Source organism: Rattus norvegicus, chromosome 3 (assembly GCF_036323735.1).
Source record: "Rattus norvegicus strain BN/NHsdMcwi chromosome 3, GRCr8, whole genome shotgun sequence".
NCBI lineage: Eukaryota > Metazoa > Chordata > Mammalia > Rodentia > Muridae > Rattus > Rattus norvegicus.
This window is the reverse complement of record NC_086021.1, coordinates 175,636,831-175,659,299: the sequence shown is the minus strand read 5'-3', so window position 1 is coordinate 175,659,299 and position 22,469 is coordinate 175,636,831. Positions and strand designations below refer to the sequence as shown.

At 51.4% G+C, this 22,469-nt stretch overlaps 1 long non-coding RNA gene across 1 annotated transcript; it reads right to left on the bottom strand.

Moving 5' to 3' along the window:
- Positions 1-15,039: 15,039 nt before the first annotated feature.
- LOC134486478 (uncharacterized) lies at positions 15,040-17,821 on the bottom strand. The gene is made up of 2 exons (XR_010065463.1): positions 17,685-17,821; positions 15,040-17,050 (listed from the first exon to the last, which is right to left on the bottom strand). It is a non-coding gene; the product is annotated as an uncharacterized LOC134486478 (long non-coding RNA).
- Positions 17,822-22,469: the final 4,648 nt, after the last annotated feature.

Genomic DNA, 22,469 nt, shown 5'->3' with positions numbered 1-22,469 from the left:
GCTGCAGGGCCAGCATCCTGGACCTGGGTCTCAGCTGCCTGGCTCCCAGGTACCCAAGCCTGTCCTTCTACCAGGCCCGTGACTGGTAACTAGGACCTTAGTCTGGCTGCTGGCACCTGCCTAACATTGGTCAGGGAGGCAACACCAGGCAGTTCTCCTAACAGAATATACCCACTAACCAGCAACGTGTGTGTGTGTGTGTGTGTGTGTGTGTGTGGTGTGTGTGTGTGTGTGTGTGTGTGTGTGTGTGTGTAAAACACCCAGCTAAGCAAAAGGCTCTAGCCCTGCCCTCCAGTGGGCTTCCCTCCCCTCCCCTCTTGTCTCACTTTCCCACTGATGCCTCTAACATTAGCTTCCTGATGGCCCGTCTCATCGCACCCTTGTGAGGGGTCTCAGTTAAAGCCCTGGCTTGTCAGGAACAGACGCTCTAACATATAGAAGTCTGGAAATGAGAAGAGATTGGCTTCAGAAGACTTGGATCCAAGCATCCCACTTGCATCAGGCTGTAACATCTGGCTGCTCGTCCTGTTGACAGTCTTTTCTGCTGTCCCCCCTCCAAGGCTCAGGGAGCATTGCGGAAGAGAAGGCAGAAAGCAGGCAAGAGTCAGAGGATGGAGGTGAACAGCAAGAAATGCTTGCTGCCGGCAAGTCATGACATGATGGCACATGAAGGGGCTCATGGGGTCCCACCCTCCCTGAGAAGAGTGGTTGATGGGCGAGGGGTAGACATTTTCTTCAGTGGTATAGCCACCAGTAGAGCCTGAATGACCCCTCACTTATGTCCTGCAAGCTTTGGGAAGAGGAAGGGAATTCATTAGCAAGAGCGGAAGGGAACAAGAGAAGATAATGGAGGTGAACATGACTGAACTGAAACGCATCGTGCACATGCGTGACGACACCAGAAGGAACCCATTAACACTGCGATTAATTAATAGATGCCGATAAAAACCCTTTAGGAAAGGAAGAAAAACGAGTCATCCTGATTGGACCAGCCCAGGTCAGGTGACAACCGCCAGCTCAATCTCCACAGCCAGGAGCGTAAGGACCATGCCCGTTTCCACGCACTTCCTGTCTCGTGACTGAGCTCGAGGCAGAGCCTCAGACGACAACGTTGTGGACGTTGACCTCATTAATAGGGAGCCTGGGATAGAAAAGGACTGGTCTCTTAGGGGACCAAGTCATCTAGAGAGTTGTCAGGTAAACAGAAGAGGGGCAGAGGTTGGGGGTGGGGTCAAGAGTACATCCTGCTGTGAGTGACTTGGGCTTAGAGGAGAAAGGAACCAAAGCTGTACTGCATCACGTGACAGGCTGGGTGGGCAGCGCAGTGCTGAGAGGGGGCAGGCGCTCATCCGTTTCTTCATGCTGACTCCCCTGACGTGATGGCCGCTATCTTCTGGGTGCCTCATGGAACTAGATAGTAGCGCTAGGTCCAGTCATGGCTCCTGCCTCCCGGCGGGCAGGACAAGGGAAAGAGGAAGCCAATTGGCACAAAGGGAGCACCACAGTAGGTTTTTAAAATCCCTCCATGATTCCTGTTACAGCCCAAACTTGTTCTGATGTGTTCAGCGTTTTAAGACTTGATTAACGCTATATGATAAAGATAACCGCAATACCAGTTACTAACTACCAATTACTCAAGTGCGGATTGTTGTTTGAACGTGAAAGGCCTTGCACAAGCTCCCTTGCTCAATGCTTGGGTCCCCAGGTGGTCTTGGAGCCTTGTTGAAGGAAGTGGGTCACTGGGGGAGGGCGTGGAAGTTCCGCAGCTCAGTCTCACTTCCGGGCAGCAGATGTAATGTGACTAGCCGACTTCCTGCCTCTGCCACCACGCCTATGACGCAGTCTGTCACCTTGAACTGAGCAGAACAGACCCTTCGTCCCTTAAACTGCTTCTCCTTGGGTATTTTGTCATAGCAACGAGAAAATTGCCGCCACCCAGGTATAATCATGTGTTCCCCACAGTCAGTCCTCACAATGATCCCCTGATAGTGGGGGGAATAATGTTCCCCAAGATGCCCACACCTGGTCTCTTTAACCTATGTACTTGTGCTGTGTACCTTGGCGTGGTAAAAGCTACACCTCAGAGGAGATGTCATTCTTGATTATCCTGGTGGGCTCACTGCAATCCCAGGAGTCCTTATGGGAGGGAGACAGGAGGTCAGAGGTCAGAGGTTAGAGGTCAGACAAGACTGTGACTATGGCTTTGAAGGTGGGGGACATAGAATCAACAAGTGCTGCTGGCCTCTGGAAGCTGGAAAGGGGGAGCTCTGGGTCCTTCAGGAGGGGAGCTGTTTGCACCATTTGAGGTGTCTTCAGGTGACAATGAGCATGTGTTGTTTAGCCACTGTTTGCAATATCCTATTAGGGCAGCCTTAGCAAACAAGCATCCCGGTTGTATAGAAATTGTCACCATTCTGTTTGCCAAGGAGGAAACTGAGGCACAGAGAGGCTAAGTAACTCACCTAAGGCCACACAGCTCCGTGTCACCGGTTAGGACCTGGGTAGGCTTGTTCAAAGGTGCAGCCTCATGGCCTACACTGCTCCATGGATGGTGGCTGTTGCCTGTAGGGGTCAGCTCTGATTTGTACTTAGATTTAGGGGCCCAGTCTTTTTTAACAATTCTACTTCACAATTTGGAAAATTCCAAACGTACACGAATGCAAAAAGACTGAGGTAATGAAAGCCAGACCCCCATCACACATTCCCCACCCGGACGGCTCCTGCTGCAGCCAGCTCTCACCAGGTTCTGCCCTGTCCTTACATCCCTCTGAGGAAAACCAAACATGGCGTGTGCCATCTGTAGCTCCCTGTAAATGTTAAGGCTTCTTCTGCTCCCCAAAGCAAGATGCAGACAAGCCTGGTGCTGGGCTTATTGTGGAAGCCTGTGGCAGGGTTCTCTCGGGACTCAGCCATACCACTCAGTCCCAGGCTACGATGACCCTTGATCTTTCTAAAATACCATTCATTAGCAACACGTTTTGCTTCTGTGCCCCTCAAGATGAACTGCTTGGCTGACCTGGACATCAGCGCTTTCCTGTCCTCGCTGTGTGCGTATCCTCTCATGTCGCTGCTGTCTGCCGTTCTAATTCTGACCAGGAGCAGTGAGCGGCAACCACACCGCACTCTGGACCCTGTGCCACCTTGAAATTTCTTGTCCAGTCAGTCCAGCACTTTTGAATTCAACCTCCCTCACATCTCCAGGAAGCCATGTGTGGCTCCTAGCCCAGTTGTTGATGACATCCTTGTTCCCGTGAAACCTCATGAGCCAGTCCTAACTGTTCACATTTTCCTCAGAACCTCAGAACTCCACAAGAAGTGCCCTCCGGAGTTTTTCTTCCACCCCAGGGCTTTTCCAGCTCACAAAACACAAACCAGGCCCAAAGGTCACAAACAGTATGGCTCCTTTATCATAGCAATGACCACAGGACCCCAGGTCTCTGCACCAATTGCTCTACTGGTTACTTTTCCTGTCACTGACAGAAAAATACTGACATAAGTGACCCAGGGAAAGAAGGCTTTATTTTCGATTAGGAGTTACGAAGAGGCACGGTGACCAGTCGCATTCAGGAGAGAGGGAAAGGGGTTTTCCCTCAGGTAAACCTTCCTGGAAACACAGCTCTCAGTGTGTGTGCTTTGTGACTGTAGTCGGTATAGTTGGTGAGGGAGGTTAATAACCACAGTTAGAAAAAAATGGATGAACACAGCCCCTCTGTCACAGTGGCCCAGAAGCGAGCCCTCTGACCCCCAGATTGAGCACAGACACCTGCGTGTGGAGGGGGAGGATGAGGAGGCCAGGGCAGAGAGCAGCCAGTGAGTGGCTGGTAGGAAGAGGTCTTGTGGGAATGCTTTAGAAGCAGCAAGGCCAAGGTGACAAGAGGGAAATGGAGTCACGCGGGAAGATAAGGCAGAACTGCAGACTCGGTGCCTGGAAGGCCCTGGTGGGCAGAGTTAACTCCAGACACAACGTTTTTCATCTCAACTTGCTGCTGGGAGGGTTCATCCCCTGTCTGGAAGTGTCCCACAGGAACAAAGCCCCCAGCACACTTAACTTCACCCGGACTGTGGAGGCTTTTCCAGTGATCCCACTCCACCCCTGGTTGTGTCTTGCTCCTGCTCCTTGGCCTTCCTCTTGGCCTGTCTGGCCACTTGCTCCTCTGACGCCATGTCCCCAAGCCACACAATTTCCTGTGCATTCCTGAGGTGATTAAAAGGCACGGCCAGGTGCAGCTGTTGTTCTGTGTTGATGCCCACAGAGAGGGAACAGGATGGACAAAGGAAATAATTGTGAGGCTCGGATAGAATCAGCCAGCATGGAGAAATAACAAAGGCCAGCGATTTCTAGCTGACGGTGACATTTCATTGGATGCTTGGATCAATGAGACTTTCTAACAAGGGGCAGGGGAGGGCTGCTTGATGAGGTGCACAGGGTCTGCCTGTTGCTGGGAGTCAGGGGAAACCCTGTGCTCATGGGAATTTACTAATTCTGTACGTATTGAGCACTCATTGCGTGCCTGGCATGGCTCTCGGTGCTTCATGGGTGTCCCCTCACTGCGTCCTCCAGAGCCGTGCAGAGGGGCCACACTGTTGCTGGGGTCACAGAAGGAGGAGCCACAGGCATAGACCGTTTCGTGGACAGAACCAACTGCAGATGCTGGGTAGCACAGGATCCTGAGCTCTGTAACTTTAACACGTGATTCATGGTGCTCCTCTGCTCCAAGTGGGAAACTTGGTGATAGACTCACCCCGAGGTCTGTGCTCCCTCCTAAAGCTGCTGACCAGGTTCAAATCTCCCTTCCTCCGAGTGCCTGCATGTAACAAGGGACCAATGCGCATGCATGTTTGTATGTGGGCATACTTGTTGGCACACATGAGCAGGGACACACCAAGTGCTGGACTGCACACGCACATGTATGTTACAGAAGAGTAAGGATCTGAGGTCAGGTGACCAGGATCTGAGGTCAGGCTCAGCTGCTCACTAACCCACAGCCTCGCTGATGTCTTAACCCCCTTGGTATCTGGGTGGTCTTCTGCCCCATGGTGACAATCGGCATCTTGTAGGGCTGCTGTGGAGAGTCTGTTCTCATGTATGTGGGTGCACGTGTGTTTGTGTGTGTGCAAGCTCCAGTGTGCACATGTGTACACACAGGACCAGAGACAAACTGAGATGCTGCTCTCTGAAAGGCTGTCCACTTTGCTGCTTTGAGACAGGGTTTCAGTAGTCTGGAGCTCCCCAGATAGGCTGGGCCGTTGTACTCCTCAAAATGAAACAACCCGCTGGCCTCACTGCCACAATCCCCACTTCACCCGGCTGCACATCCCTCTTGTTTCTGCCCTGCACACTGTCGTCTGTCACTCAAGTCTGGCTCAAAGCAGGGCCCACCCGCCTCTGCCTTCGCAACTCCAGAGTTACAAGTGCAGACCACCATGCTCAGCTCTTACGTTGTCCTGGGTGTCAGGGTTTGAACCCGGGTCCTCCCAGTCTGAAGGTGAGTGCTTTACAGACTGAGCCAACTCCAGAGTCTCAGCTCCTGCTATTCTTGCTGCTCTTACTGTGCTCGGAGTCACAGACAGTTATGGCCAATGTGGTCCCCTATTCCTGCTGTAGCTTCGCAGCTTTTCTAGCTTGTCCCCTTATCGGACCACTCCCAGGACCCCTCTCCCATCTGGAGGCTCGCCCCATCCCTTCAGAACAGTGTTAGATGGCTCCTTCACCCCGACCCTGTCTTGCCTTGCTGCAGGCAGAAGCCACCGACCTCTAACTTAAACATATGCACATTCTTTCAATCAAGTAGTCCCTATTTTTAGGAAAGCATCCCAAAGAAACCAAGGCTCATCTATATGCACATATATATGCATTCATATGCTTTGGATAATAAATATTCAAAGATATTTATTCCAGTGCTGATTGTGGCTGATTCTCGTTGATCACAGAATCTGAAAATATTTCGGAGCACTGCAGCACCACCTGGCAACGTCATCATTAGCACAGGGTGTATTGAAGCTGCAGTGTCACTAGGAGATGCTGTCCTGGGGGACCACCCCGGAGCAGGTATATGTCTTTGACTGGACATAAGAGTGCACAGAGTCGGTAAGATGAGGTTAGACCAACAGGCTCTTTAAAATCTTGATTAATATTGCTGTCTTGATGTATTTTAATATAACATGTAAGCCATCTACATACCTGTGAACCTGAGCATGTGCACACAGGGACCCACACAGACACAGACACCCACACCCACACAGCTTCTGTGGAGAACCTCAAGCCCTTGGAGACTGGTATCTGTTAGCTCCAAGGGAGTTTCTGCAACAGAAGGATAGAGAGAGAGAGATTTTCGAGTCTTTAGGAAGCACCCAACATGTGCGTGCACGCATGTGGCTGTATATACATGCATCAGTGTGTGTGTGTGTATGTGTGATGTGAATGTGTGGGTGTGTGGTATTCATGTGTGTGTGTATGCATGAGTGTATCAGTTTGTGTGTGTGTCTCTGTGTGTGCATCAGTATGTGTGTGTGATGTGAATGTGTGTGTGTGTGCATGAGTGTGTCGGTTTGTGTGTGTGTGTGCGCATCAGTATGTGTGATGTGAATGTGTGGGTGTGTGGTGTTCATGTGTGTGTGTGCATGTGCATGAGTGCATCAATTTGTGTATGTGTGTGTGTGTGTGATGTGAATGTGTGGGTGTGGTGTGTATGTGCATCAGTGTGGGTCTGTGGTATGCATGTGTGTGTATATGCAGAGATCATGAGTCTGAGCTCACTCAGGAAATGAGAATTCTGTTCTTTACACCTCAGAGTGGAGCAGGAGGCCCCTGGAAGCCTCTGTGTTCTAGGTTTCCCACCTCATCCCGGGCAGGGTAGAGAATGAGCTGGGGAAAGGCACCGGGAAAGAGTAACTCAGCAGACTTCAGAAGGCCTCAGCTGAAACTATGCAGCCGTGGGTAGGCAGTGTGGAGCTGGCAGGGTATCGCCTCCTCACAGAAGCAATGATGGAGCAGGGCCCTGTAGGCAGTCAGTGGGCGGGGCTGCTGATGCTGGGTGACCATGCACCAGTGCCCGGGACAGGTATGCCCCAGGCAGACTGCGTCCCACTCTAGTTCGAAAAGACCTAGTAGATGCTTCCAGCTGTTGGTGAATCTCACTCACCCTGGAACTGAAGTTCTCCCAAGAAGCCACAACTATAAGGAGGAGCCTGCAGACCGTTTGACCTTGGCTAAATAAAACACTGGGCTGTGTGGAAAGATGGGATTTGCTGACTGAGAGCTACAGTTACCTCAGGCTGTCTTAAGCCCTGAGCTAAAACAAATCGGTCCTCCATTAAGTCTTTCTCCACTAAAATGTTACTCTTCTGGCTCCTGGCTTTGGGGAAGTCAGTCTAGGGTCACTTGGGCCCACATGTCCAGGGGAGCAATGTGGCACTGGGTGTGTGGGGTCGAGGCTGTCTTCACCCGCAGGAAGCACAGAAGGAGAGGAAAAGGACTAAGAAGCAAATAGCCCCAGGGTTGTCCCACAGTGCGCTATTTCATCCAGCTGGATCCCACCTCCTCATGTTTCTGGAACCTTCACAATTAGCCCCACCCACTCGACTTGTGAGCCTGTAGGGGGTGCTCCTAGCAACCACTGCTGTCAATCTCCGTGTTCAGCCTGGCCTCCTCTTGGCTACAGATGAAGCATCATTGAGCCTGAGGCATCTCCAGTCCCCACCAGCCCTAAAGCTAAGGTGTGAGCAGACGACCTCTCAGACCTGAAGAAGATAGGCAGGATGAGCAGCCCGGACAATGGCAGTAGGGGTGTGGAGCGGAGGTCATTGACATGGCAGGGGACCAGGAAGGAGACCAGTGGTGACTCGACCCAAAACAAACCAACTCTGAACCTAAGGGGAATGTGAAATGTTTGTTCTGTAGCCATGTTGAGTGAGCATGGCTAGGGAACCCTGGTTACCTCAGAGTCCACTGTCCAAGGCAGAAGCAGGTTCATGGTTTTACAGCTGTACAGAATGTAGAGAGTCGTAAACCAAGGCAAGGTCAGAGTGCACTGGTGGGTGCATCAGAGAGGCGGATACAGAGACGGGGGCAGGGGGAGCTTTTCTATGGCCTCAGGTGCTGTCTTGGCTTTCGGGTTGGGGGAAGCCAGCGGTCAGCCAATTAAATTGACGCAAAGGTTTTTATCTCCAGTCACAAGTTGTCCGTCCACTTACAGAGATGGACAAGAAATGGCTGTTACAGGTGGCTAGAACTAGCCCAATGTGGCTGCTCTTCAGGAATTCTCATCGGCACGCTCAAGGGACATTTCATCTAGATTCGCTCAAAACCTTGCTAATGGTAATGTCAACAGCCGATGTGTTTTTATAAAACCAAGGGTATGTTTTATAGAGCAAGGTACCTCAGCGGGCCCATGCTGAGGTATCCCCCCACCCAGGGGATGGTTACCAGCCAAAGGAAGGGCCTAGTATAAAATAGAGTTTATTTGAGGGCATGGGAAGGGGAATTTAAAAGGGAGTAGAGGCAGAGAAAGAGAGGGGACAGAGAAGGACAGAGTGAGAGAGACAGACAGACAGAGACAGAGAGAAAGAGAAAGAGAAAGAGAAAGAGAAAGAGAAAGAGAAAGAGAGAAGGGAAGAAGCTGGCCAGGCTGGGAACGTGTGTGTGTGTGTGTGTGTGTGTGTGTGTGTGTGTGTGTGTGTGTGTGTGTGTGTGTGTGTAGGGAGATAATGGGGTCAGGAGAGTGAAGGGAATCAGGCAGTCAGAGAGGCCTTACAGTCCCTTTTATAGTAAGCCAGGCCTACCTGACTGTTGCTAGGTAACTGTTGGGTGGAGCCTAGGAGGAAAGGAACAGCAGCCTTGGCACAAGGCATTTGAGGGACCAACTCAACTCACTAGTTACTAGTCTTGGTCAGGAAGCTGATTCGTTCTTCATGGGCACTTATGCCTGGGCATTTGCACGTGGGAAGAGACATTGTCACATTGCAAATTACCTTGCCTATTTCATTTTTCTTATATTTCTTTCTATGTTAAAGTCTGGATATCAAATAAAAGAACAAAACAAAACCAAACCAAAAGAATCACGTATGGGACCAGAGCAATGACTCAGTGGCTCAGAGTCCTGAGCTGCTCTATCAGAGGACTAGAATTTGGATCCCAGCCCCAACGTGGGGTGGTTCACAAAGCTCTGTAACTGCATCTCCAAGAGATCTGATGCCCCCTACTGACAGACACACAATAAAATAATATAACAAATCTTAAAAAAAAAAGATATAGATTACACTATCTGTGACTTTCATTTTTAAGTCTTGACTACAGTGGAAATGAATTTTGAAATTGTATCTGCAATGTAGATTCAGGACTGTTAGGGCCGAGAGCCGCCCTTCCTAAGGCTGCCTCCCTAAGATGCAGCCTTTCCCCAGGGAGCCTGCGACCTCATTCGAAGGGGCTTTTGAGCTCTTGCTAAATCGAGCCAGGTTTTCTTGGCAAGAGCTCCTTGCTTTTCTTCTTATCTGGCACGTTCTTCTCTGCCAAGACTCCTCTTATGGCCACGGCTGGAGGCTGGTGTAATTTTTATCTTTACATCCTCAGGCTGTCGGAACAGGCCTGGAACTGTCCCCATCAAGTGTGGTGACCTGGCTTCGGTTCGTTACAGATGCTGCTGAGGCTGCTGCCAAATTTAGGCCACTGTCAGTGAGCAAATAATTTGTCCCTCCATAGGAGATAGAGAGACATCAACGTGAAGAAGCAGGACAGAAAGCTTAGTCATGCAGAGGGCATGGAGCACAGAGGGCAGAGGAGTGGCCTCATTTATAGTCTGCAGCAGCCTGGGGCCTGGGGCCTGCAGCCGGGAGCCTGGAGCCTGGAGGTAACTGTGGAAACACTGTCCAGGGCAGCCTGTGCTCGGCACAGCCACAGAGGCTCCAGACAGGAGCAAACAGCACCGGTTCCCAGGACACTGAGAGGCAAGAAGTTAGCCAGAGGCTGACTGATCCTTAGCACACACAGTGTGGGTCATTCCACATGGAATCTGGGAGCTTCAGCTGATGCTCAATACAATGACTGGTTCTCACAGGGGTCCATGGGGGACAGGGGACTTAGCAGCCAGGGGAGGTCTCTTGGATACCAGGAGAGCTGTCACTGTGATTCATGGCTCCTCTGACATCACAGGGCGCTCTTTGTGATGCAAAGTCAAATATTGTCTAGACACACACCAGGCGGCCATGGGGCCTGTTGTAGCTCAGGGAATGGGACAAGGAGGCTGGACAGACAGACAGGAAGGCCAGCAGGCGACAGACAGACAGACAGACAGATACCCCACAGCAAATAAGGAATCGATCAGATAGGATGTTCTTGTAAGACACAGACAGACAGCCCTTTCCAGAAGAGGATCCATTATATAAAGTGTTCTGAAGCCACGTGGAGACAGAAGACTCTAGGCACATACCCAAGGGTTCAAATTATACATGATGGGTATGTTTCCACTTTTCTTCTTTTACTCGGAGAAGAAAAAAACCCAAATAGTCAAGGCTCCACATCGAACCAGAAGAGGGAGGGAAACCCTATTAAAGTCACCTGCACCAGAGTAGCTGAGCCAGCGGCTCCAGGCTGCTGCCTGGGGTAGAAGACTTGATGTCTGTGAGGATCACACTTCCTGCTACTCATTCTGAGTTCTCCAGTGAGGTGGTGGGGGTCTGACAGGGAAGGAGGCGCTCTTGACTGGGCTGGGGTGTCAGGGACTCTCTTTCCATATGCTGCCTCCCTGCTCAGACAGGATTGTTCACTACGGAAGATGCCAGCCTTGGAGCTGCTCCTGGATGTGCAGGCTCTGGGGTCAGGAGACTGTTCCTTTCCCCACACCCTCCAGCCCCCCCACCCCTACCCCATCACTCTACTCCCCTCACCTCCACGCTTTCCCTCTCTCCTCCCTCCCCCACCCCACCCTCAAGTCAAAGACTCCGCGATGTTCTGTCTTGAAATCTCTTTTTACCGAACAAATAATCTATCTCTTTTGGATCCAACCTCACCTAGACTCTCAGGCCAGGAAGAAAATATACATGAATTCGTTGGCAGGGTGTAGCGGGAAGCTGTAGTCCCTGTTCCCCTTGAAAAACTCAAGAGCGCAGATTTTACCACCCTCAATACGGTCCCCATTCTGGGCTTCCTGGCTTGGAATTGTCATTAAAGGCAGCGACATGCCCAGGACTTCCCTGACCCGGACCTCTGAGTCCTTCCATACCCTTAGATCAGTTCTAAGAATTCACACCACAGCCAGATTACACAGTACAGTAATTCCACTTCCGGTAGCAATCTCCACACTAGTTGATTACGTGTTGCTGTAACGAAGACCCGGGACAGAAGTAACACGGGAAGGAAAATTCACTTGGCTTATGGCTTTGTAAGGCCATAGTCCACCCATCGCGACAGCATGGCTAGGGTACAGCGCCTCCATCCACAGCAGTGGGAGCTCCTGGTGCCAGCTGTTCACATGGCGGTGAAACAGGAAGCAGAGAAAGCAGGCCAGAAGTAGGGGTGGAATCGTCTTCAAAGATATAATAGTCTTCTGTTTCCACTACCTATGCCTCCACCTCCTCACATCCTCACAGCTTTCAAAACCAACCAACCAACCAACCAACCAACCAACCAACCAACCAGCCAGCCAGCCAACCAACCAACCAACCAGCCAATCAGCCAACCAACCAACGCTCCACAAACTTGGTCCACAGCACGATTGCTGGAACACTCCAGATTCAAGCACAGTGATCCTTGGGGTTAGGACTTGGTTACAGCTAACCTGTCTTCCCAGCAGCTCTGACAGCACCCCACAGGGTGGCCGCCTAGAGCACAGTGCTGCACAGGGTCGCCGCCTAGAGCACAGTGTGGAGTGTGAGCCAAGGGCCTTAGCACAGCTGTCTGCTGGCACCTGGGGAGGCAGGGATCCCTCTGTCTGGGTGAGTGACATTTTCGTCTCTGAAATGGGGATGATGCCGGCTTTAAATGGCAGGTTTCTCCTGAACACCATGGGATCAGTCCTGGAACAGCGGGCCCTCCGAGAGATGATTCTTTTTTTTTTTTTTAACTTCCCCCTCACACTTGGCGAGGCCAGGCTGGTTCAGTGGTGGGATCAGTTACCTGGCTAAATCAATGTTGTAGGCTCAGAGATAAAGGAACCTTACAGCAAAGGGCTTGGCAGGTACAGGGCACTGTGAGAAAGAAGCCCACATCATTCCAGTTGCTGTCTGTGCCTGGGTGGAAGGCAGGGGAGGGCTAGAGTAGAGCCCAGGGCAAAACCCATTGGGGTGGGGGAGAGAGAGGGGGGGGAGGCAGAGACAGAGAGAAAGAGACAGAGAGACAGAGATCACTAATTATTGATCGATTATACCTGTGCACATTAGCTGGCACCCATTCCTTGCCAAACTCTGCTCCAGGGCAATCAGATAAATGTCCTGATTTGATCCTCACCTGTGACCGTCCCTGGCCCCATTCCACAGTGTGTGGTTTGAAAGGAAGTGACCCCCATAGACACAGAGGGTGGCATTATTAGGAAGTGTGGCCTTATTAGAGGAAGTGTGTCCTGAGGTGTAGGCTTTGAGGTTTCAAATGTGCAAGCCAGGCCCAGACTCACTCTCTTTCCGCTGCCTGAGGATCCAGATGCAGAACTCCCAGCCATCTCCCCAGCACCATGTCTGCCGGCGTGCCACCATGTTTCCCACCATGGAAATAATGAACTAAACCTCTGAACTGTAAGGCAGCCCCAACTGAATGTTTTCCTTTATAAGAGTTGCCATGGTCACAGTGTCTCTTCACAGCAATGAAACCCTAAGACACGTAATTAAGGAAAACAAGGACCAGGGAGGTTGGGAAAGCACCCACTGATTTCACAGTGAAGCCACGCGGTTGGCTCAGAATCCACACCGTTGGACACCGAGTCTGCAGAGGACAGGCATGTCATAACAGGGTGCAGACTGAGGCAGAGGGGAAGCAGGTCTCTGCTTCATCCAGCGAGGCCCTCTGGGTCTTGGGGGATACGTCCAAAATCAGCAAGCTCGTATTCCCACTAGAAAGCCTCCTGGTGCATAGGAGGACATAATAGGTATGCACCAAGACAAGTTCTAGAGACTTTAAAGAGCTGACTTTTTTTTCTGGTACATCTGAGATCAGACTTGGGACACTGTACACTCCTTGAGCTGATGTTTGTTTTAACTTGCCTTGAATTTGGCAAGGCTTGGGCAACCCAGTAATCTTAATCCAGCTAAACCTTTTTTTTTCTTTTTTAAAAAAGATTTATTATGTACACTGTAGCTGTCTTCAGACACACCAGAAGAGGGCGTCAGATCCCATTACAGATGGTTGTGAGCCACCATGTGGTTGCTGGGATTTGAACTCAAGACCTCTGGAAGAGCAGTCAGTGCTCTTAACCACTGAGCCATCTCTTGAACCCTTCAACGTTTCTTTAGACGCCCCCTTGGTGTCCCTCGTCTGCCGTCGTATTAATGCAACCCCTGGTTTCCCGGTGTAAAAATGTCTCACATGTCCCATGGCTTATAGTGCTCACATGGCCGCATTCTGGTTGGTAGGAAGGGAAGTGATGGTCTGAGTTCCAGATTGTGCTCTCAACCATAAGTCTCTTCCTCCATCTGTCTACTTCCTGCCTGTGGGAATGTGACTCTGCCAGGGAGTCCCCCTCATGTCTTGAGGGGTGGGGGTGGGGAGTGGAGGGTGGGTGGTTTGGGGTCAGCATTCCCATCTTCAGAACTGCTGCTTTAGGTATGGGTGGATGGGGCATGGGACACACAGTTTATTGTAGATTTGGCCTCTGTGTCTCCTTTGCCCAGTTCTTTTCTCCATCTTTGCTTGACAATTCCAATTCCTGTTGACCCCACCTATCTTCTAAACTATCCGCCATCCCTTCTCTCGGTGAGGCACCAGCATGCAGTTGGTGACCTGAGAGCCTGTGATGCGGTCCGAACCCCTCCCCTTCTCCTAGCTTTGGCATCCACATCCAGAGAGCTCATGACCTTGGTCTAGGAAGGGGTCATCTGCAATCAAAGAGGCTGGCTCAGAGGCTGTGTTACACAGGTCCTGTGTTCTTGGTACGTCTCTGACTTCCAAGCAGGATAAGGCAGCCATGATGCTGTAATTAAATTAAGATGGGGGTGGGGGGAGGATGGGGGGTGGGCGGGGAGGATGGGGGATGGGCGGGGAGGATGGGGGATGGGTGGGGAGGATCGTTCCATGCTGCCGACTGGATGAGAACTGGGAGATTGGACAGGTCAGCTATAGGCAGACAGGATGAAGGGAGAGAGAAACCAAGACAGGAATGACGCTGATGGAGGAGGCCTGTGACGCGGCGTCAGGCCCAGCACATTTTTTCATTCTACCCCATCCCAAGCTGCTGCCTCCCTCTTGGTATCTCCTGTGACCTCCACTTCTGAGACCCTTGGCCCCTTGTTGGCCTCAATCAAGAAAGAAGAGGGAGGAGGGAGAGGAGGAAGAGGCTAAGTAGGGAAGCCTGGTTTCTCAGAAGTAGGCATCTGCTTCCTCCAGTGGGTAGAACTGTGTCACGTGGCTGGGCAGAGCCGGGAGCCCTGGTGTCACACACAGAATCATGTTCATCATGGCTCTATTGGTAGGGAACAAGGATATGTGAGGGAATGTGGCAGAATCTGACACAGTCCAATGATCTGTCTGATAAGCCTATGTACAGCTGTTCCTAACAGAGGACCGTGGTACCCATCTCCCCAGACAGCTGTGCTTCTGAATGACCACAAGCTCCCAGCCCGAAGATTCCACCTGGGCTCGGGTTACCCCAAGTCGCCATCGTATCTCTCAGGTGCAACAGAAACCCCAGATTCATCACTCTCTGTACACAGCCTCCTAGCAACACTCAAGTCAGCTCACTTGGGGTATCCATTCCCGTCACCCCAACTCCACGAATCTCAACCTATGGAGTGCAGCAGCCTCCATATGCAGACTTGCTGAAATGCCACAAGCCCTGTGCTGGCTGTGGAGCCCACCACCATCTCCAGCAGTTTAGGGGCCATCCCAGGAATAAGTCATGGTTCCGTAGGAGCAATAGTAACCATTATTTCTGATTCAAAACTGCCCTGGGGTCTTGAGGTAAGGCTAGGGAGAGGCCCCACCGTCTTTGCTCAGCCACGCACACCAACCAGTGACTGTTGTAATGATCGAGTTGTAGCTTTGGATGGATATAGCCCTGCAGGAAGACTTGGCCCGGGTGTCAGGAGCGTCTCAGACACACAAGGCATGTTGCCACCGACAGTCGTGGGCTCAGACCGTGTGAAACGCCCTGGCCTGCTGGTTACGATGCAGACAGGTGGGCAGGGTGTGCGTCCATGCTGCGTTACAGGATCCAGAGACACTTCCACAAGTAAAATGCAGCCTCAGAAAACAAGCTGAGCTCAATCAGAGTCCAACACAGCTCTCCCAGCCGTGGTGACTGGAATGTACCACAACCTGGATTCAGCGGTCACCGGGCTCGGCTCCCCTGCTCTCCCTAGTCTTTGAGGGTTTGTTTGAAAGCAGATCCCAGAGCTCAGGCATTGTCTTCTGAGACTACTGCAAGATCCTGACGACTGCTCGTATATGCCCTCATGGCGACTGCCTTTTACTGGCTGCTTTTCTAGAAGTTGGGTAAGGGCCACTCGACGGTACATCTCTGTGGGAAAGTGTCACATTGTGGAGCCACTCCTTTGGTGTGTTAGGGCGTCTGTCACCTTTTAATTGCTTCTACTTGGAAGGACAGGCGAACACTGAGAGACCCTGGGCGGGGAGGACAGTTTCAATTAAAGTAGCTGTGTGCTGGCGCTCCAAGGGCCATCTCCTCAAATTGGCTTTGTCAGGTGATAGGGCACGTTTGTGAGGTGTCCTGGGTCACTCCTGCGTGACACTGCCCGTGAGTACTGAGCCACCCCACCTTCCATTGCTAACTGTGATTGCAGGCTGTGGCTCTTCAGTTAGCTACCAGGCTGACGACCTACGTGAAATGAAGATTGGAGCTTGGAGCTCCCACTGCTTGCCAAGTAAGGACTGTGAAGAAATCCCAGCAGAGAGAGAGAGATGGAGGAGAGCGGCTGTGACCTTGCAGGCACTTTAAGCTGATGTAAGGGGTTGCCGTTGTGGCCTTGCTGACCGCCTGGGCCATAGGCATGAGCTGTGGAGGTCAAGTCTATTTCCAGAAGGACGACGCCCAGAATACTGAGCTCCACACCGTGCTGAGGCTCATTAAAGCCTCCAAACCCCTCAGTGTGCACGTGAGTCTCCTTCACGGCTGCGACACAAGCCTGTGAGAAGGTAGATCTGCTCCCGATGTCTTGGGAAGATGGGACAGGTCTGGTCTCAGGCCTTTTCTGGCCTTCCTTGGATACTTCTTAGCCCCATCAAAATGGTCCTTCTGCTCCACCTCTGAGCCTACTCCCTGCTGCTTCTCTTTACTGAACCTCCCGGGAGTTCTGAATGTTTCCATCTCAAAAATCCTCCTGTCTCAGGAGGAACGAGAATGGCCCCAAGAGGAAATGGTTCTTTTAGTTACTCTTGAACCCCAAGAGGGTTGCAGGGGTGGGGGGCTGCTCAGGATGGAGACTGAACCCTGACAGTGGGCGGGTGGCTGTCAGTCACTCTGGCCCTCAGGCTGCTGATGTCACTCACATCTCTCCCCTCTGAGGTAGAAGCTGAGGCTGTCCTGGGAGGCCCTGCAGTGACTTGGGGGATCATTCTAGAAGGGGTTACTCCAGGTTCTTCCTCTGCTGAAGGAAATGCTGAGGTCCGTGAAATGATTTGCTCTTCCCCAGGGACCCCTAAGATAAGAGAATTCCCTGAGTGGGGTGGGGTGAATGACCTCTAACTAACCTTTCAGGGTGTGTGACGCTATCAGGTTTGAGATGTCCTCAGGTTGAGTGTCTTCTGCAGGGTCACGTGAAAGGTAAAAGATGGAGCCATCTTTGAACAGAGACATTCTGGATTTGAAAGCTCCCAGGCTGAAGGCTCCTTGGAGATACCCACAGCTGCCTGGTGGTCGTTCTCACGGTTTCCCTCGGAGGCCGTTTTTCATCACTGTCTCATTAAGAAAAAATTAGGTTTAGATGAATTCTTCTCCAAGGACCCCAGCTTGTGTTAGCCTGTCTCGACTGAGCAGAAGTGAGAAACTGTCACTGCCGCTGTGGCTGTGGAAAGAGTCAATGCCAAGCATCCATCATGAGAGCTCTTACCACTAATAGCTCAGCAGAAACCAGAAAGCACTTACAGCGGCCTCGGACTGCAGCTAATTTCGTGGTTCCAGCATCACCTTTGCCAGAGAGCAACACAGGCCCGCAGTGTTTGCTGTTACCTGGGAATGGAGGCTACCAAGTTCCACTGAAGCGGGGCTGGTTCCCTGTGTGGGGACCCTGAGCCAGGCCAGCTCAGCCTTGGACAGACTCACGCACTGCAAAATTCCACCCGTGGATGTGCCTCACATGGCCAGTCTTCCGGGACAGGAGGATGCCCGTCAGTGCCTGCACCTCCTTGTCTTAGAGGTGGGAGAGAAACCACGAGAACCCAGAACAGGACTCTGGGGGATGGGACAGCCAGAGGGAGGGTCAGATGTGTGTTAATGAGTTCTGCTCCAAGCTGCTTCTGTCATGGATCCGTGCATGCCACAACTCGCTTTGAACCGGGTGGGGTAAAAAAATAGTTTTCAAAATCTTACCAACTTCATCATGGAAAAGTCAGGCAACTAGAGACTGGAGTTGGATTCATATCAGGCTCTGCTGCTGGGCCAGGAGGTTTTCTTACAGACTGGGTTTTCTGCCCATTTGGATGTTTACTGTAGAGTGGGGACTGGAGTCCCAGGAAGTCTCAACACTAGCAGCCAATAACAGTAGGAAAGGGGGTGGGCTCACTGGATCAGGCCAATCACAGCCTGTTCCTGGGACTGGAGGTGGGGTCAGCCCCAGGGACTGCTGGGTAGGGAGGTGGAGAAGTCACATGGCTAAATGGGAAGACTCGCTACACTTCCTATAGTTCTGCTGTGTTGTCCTGTGGTTCTGAGGAGAGGGGAGGTTCAGTGTTCTGAGAGCTGCAAAGCTGTAGGTAGAGGGGCAGTGCGAATATTGCTATGATGGTTCAATAACCCAGAAGTTATTAAAGTGAAGTTGATTGTTTAGGGTAACAGAGTGCCTGGTGTCCAATATCTCAACTAAACAAACGAAAGCATTCCCTCGCAATATTGTGAAACCAGCATTGCACGAAATTGAATTTTTAATTAAAATTAATTTTCATTACACAATTGTATCCCTCTGTAGCAAAACCAGAACCCAAAGGATGAGCTCAAATACCCAAGTCGCCTCCTGAGGCTGCCACCTGCCCCCATCCCATCGTCCCTGCTGTCTTCCTAGGAACCTTGCTTGGGGCTTTTCCAAAGCTGCCATATTTGTGGCGACACGCGAACACCAATTCCTTCAGCACATGTCCTCTGGGTACCTACTGGGTGCTGAGCTCAGCTTCCACGAAGCTTACCAGAGCTGTGTAAGAAATGGGAGGGGAGTGCAGGGGGGCAGGATGTCCGCTAGGAAGGCATGCTAGAGGAGGTGGAACTGAGGCCACTGGAAGAGAACTCATCCTTGCAGGAACAGCAGCAGGGCTGAGACCTGAGATGAAATCTTTGTGTCCAGGGCAGAGTTGACAATAGGCAGCATGTGTGTGACAGTGTGGTATGTGGGGCACACAGGAATACCGAGGGTCAGAGAGCAGCTGGCATGCAGTACCTACTGGTTTTGAGTAGGTTGGAGAGGCCCCTAGACAATCGCTGGGTGTATACAGCTGTGTTGACTCCATCTAAGGAGTGACAATACGGCCTGAAGTGTGTGCCTTACACTGAACACGCATGTGTCTGTGGGCAAGGCCATACCTCCCTGCGCTTTGCAGCACATGTAGACAGAGCCTTGGCTCTGTACAGGTCTGTGCGCACAGAACTGCCTCTTCCCCTATGGCAGCATTCTTTGGGAGAATCCTCTGTGGTTTGTGCCCCTCCTTGTCTCAGGATATCTGAGTAGATTACAATTTCCTGACACTCCAAATGATAAGCGGCCCCTCATTGTAGACATGGGTGGAGGATGTGTTGTGTGCACTGGAAACCTCCCCGACGTTGACAAATTCTCTCCAGAAAGGGACGTGTGACTTCAGGTTGCTTCCTCTGGAGTGTTCAAAACTAACAAACAGCAGGTCAGGCCCAACTTTCGTCAGGGATGGGCTAACCCAAGTCTATCCTGAGAAGGACCCTAGGTGAGTCTTGAGTGTACTAGAGTAGGATGCATTCTCTTCACAGAGGCGGTGCGGGGCGTGGCTGGGCATCAGGGCCAACATGGTAAGTCCTTCACTGTGTCTGAGGTTCTATTCCACATGCTCTGCATCTCACCTGCTCTCTAGCCTGTGCCAGGAGACGCTGTGCTGTGACTGAACCCTGTTGCTAGGGGGAGGGAGGCAGCTGTGCAAAGCGCTGAGGACACCTGAACAGGGAACTGAAGCCTGGGCATCACTGCTCCTGAAACCAGGGTATCTGAGGTAAGAATGAGGTCACGTGTCTCGGAGTAAATACAGCAGGCCTGGCTTCCAGGGCCTCAGCAAAGGCAGCCTCTGGGGGCTGAAGTCACTTTTGATGAGCTCGGCCTCGGCTAAAATATGCACCCCAGTCTGGCTTGAGCCTGGTTAGACAGGGCCCAGACTGGTGAGACCCCTGGAGATGATCTTTAAATGATGGCTGAGAAACTGAATGGGAGGGAGTTGGTTGAAATGACATCCTTTTTCTCCTTGTAGTGTGGAGGCGTTGCTGGGATTGGGAAAGACGGATCACAGTGTGTAAGTGTTAAACAGCGGTAGCGTCTTCCCCGCTAGAGGAGAGAACAGAAGAAATGGGTCAGCATTCTGAGGAGACATCTTCTCTCTCCCTGCCGAGGGACAGACTTACAAAGGATGGTATTTACATTTTCTCAGAGCCTTTAATTTTCTCATTTATCATTTGTCAGAGCCCGAGGCCCTTCCTCGGTGCATGGTGTTTGCCAGCAGCTAATGATCCCTTTACCAAACATCAGGCCAGCCAGGAGGCTCCCTCATTGCTGCTGATTTCATGTGTTAGGATGTCACTGGGCCACCACAAGCAGGTCTCAGGCCCCTGGATCACAGGGCCACTGCAGCTCTGGGGTCCCTTGCTTCCCTTAAACTCCTTCAAGACCAGAGAACCATGAAACCATCTTAGCCACCAATTCCTGAGGTAATGGCTGAGCACTGAGGTGGATGTGGGCTTCAGAGGCAGGCCAGGGCTTCCAGAATGCCATTTGAGGGGGTCAGGAAATGAACCCAGCATTCTGAATGTGCCCTATAGGAAACACTGACATTGTACTATGGAGCAGAACAGACTGGCACTGTCCTTGGTGGAGACCAGTTTGGGCCCTGCCTTGAGTGAATCCATTTTGCAAAGCATCAGGTTGCTTCATTCTGATTGCAAATCCCGAGACAGAATGATAAGTCAGCAATCACCATCAGGGCCAGAAAAATGGCTTTTTGGGTCAAGGCATTTGCTGCCAATCCCGATGACCTGAGTTTGATCCCCAGGACTCACAGTGTGGAAGGAGAGAACTGACTCCGGGGTTCCCTTAAATTATCCTCTGATTTCCACATGCATGCTCCCTCCCCCGCCCCCCCACTGAATCAATAAATAAAAACGTGATATAAAAAATTAAAAGCAACAGCTACCATCTGTTCGGTACAAACCACGAAGTGCCGAGTGACACATGATTTATTTACATAGATAAATTTTTACCACCTATGAGCTTACCAAGTTAAATCAGGAACACAGTGACACGTGGGCATATTGAAACCATATCAGGAACACCGGGTCTCTGAGCTCGGTTGAGATGTAATAGGTGCATCACCTGGTCACTCTTAAGTCCAGGAAAATTGTCTCTGGAAAGGACCTCCACACCTGTCCCCAGGCCCCAGCTCAAGTATCGTTTTCACGCTGGTGACACACAGCTTGCCTCAAAAGTGACACTTGAAATGGCTTGCCTATTTCTGCAATTGACAACCGTGAGCGTGAGAGCTCTGTGACCATGCTGGGACCTCACTGGGTATCACTGAAGAGGTTTCCTTCTGCTTCAGCCCCCTGCCTCTGATTGCAGGACGGTGTTCTGAACTCTAACCTCACTGAGGCCCTCGCAGCCATTGGGTAACCCAGGCAGACGCCAGTGTGTGAGCTAAGAGCTTTTAGTACAGCCGATGAGGCTCGCAAGGCCAGGTCTAGCAAGTGTAGGTGGGAGGCTTGGTGAATTGCAGACAGTGAATTGACACGACCTCTGAATTTACTGATATTCGATCTAACCTGGACACCACGGAAAGACGTATGTCTAATCTGTGTTTCTGTCATAGCTCATTCATGGCACACTGGGAATAACCAGAGGACCGTATGGGGCTTCCAGGGTGTACATGTGCCTGTGTGTGACTTGGGAGATGACTTGGGACACCTACAGTCACTGAAGAGAGAGACAGGAGAGGACAAGGAAGGTACACTTAGCAGGTGGCTACACCTTAGAAACCAGCTTTAAAAACTCAGGAATCAGGCATCTGTCTGATGCGTTACCAAATCTGGCTTGTTTTATTTGTTCGTTTGAAATTTGGTGGTTTTCCTGCTTGGTGGTTAGGTCTCTCCTCCTACAGATCCTGCTCCACGAATACTGACTGTTCTCGTGTTGATGATCTGTGTGCAGGCCCCGTGTGTCTTGGGGCTCAGCATCTGAGTGGTCTGTGATAGGAGGAGAGGGCATTTGTAGGTTCCAGGGCTGCAGGGGTGACCAGTTTTACTTGGTTGTGGCAACTGCTTTTTGGCCATTTTCTGGCTCTGTTGAGATATAGACCCTGTGTACCCATGGACTTGTTCCCTCTGCAGTGGTATGCCCCCCTGTTTCCCTTTCTGCCAAGAGTTAGCAGAACCTTCTCCCTGGAGTGACTGCAGTGGTACCATTGAAGCTCTGGCTAGGGCTCCCCTGTGTTTAACAGTCTCCCTCGGATGTCTCATGAGACTTTGATGGGCATAAGAGACCCTCGTGGTCACCATCCCCGTGTTCCAGATGAAGAAGCCAAGTCTTGGAGGCTCACACAGAATAGGCATTAAGCCAACTTTGGCCTGCGCAGATCTGAAGGTTGACATGAGAAGAATGCCAGGTCTCATCCAAAGCCAAGGTCAGAATGAGAACCATTGGGACCCGTGAAAGTGGGCTTGACTGTCAACCCAACTCGGCTGAGAAATGTTTAGAATGAGTGTGTCTGTGGAGGGGTTTCCCAAGAGGACTGACATGAGGGACAGTGACTGAAGGGGATGGCCCATGCTGGGTGTGGGCAGCACCATCCTATAGACTGGAGGTTGGTGAGGACTAAATTGCTTGGAGCACATGGGTATTTCCTGTCCTTTCTGACTCACTGCATCTACCTTTGCTGTCACTGC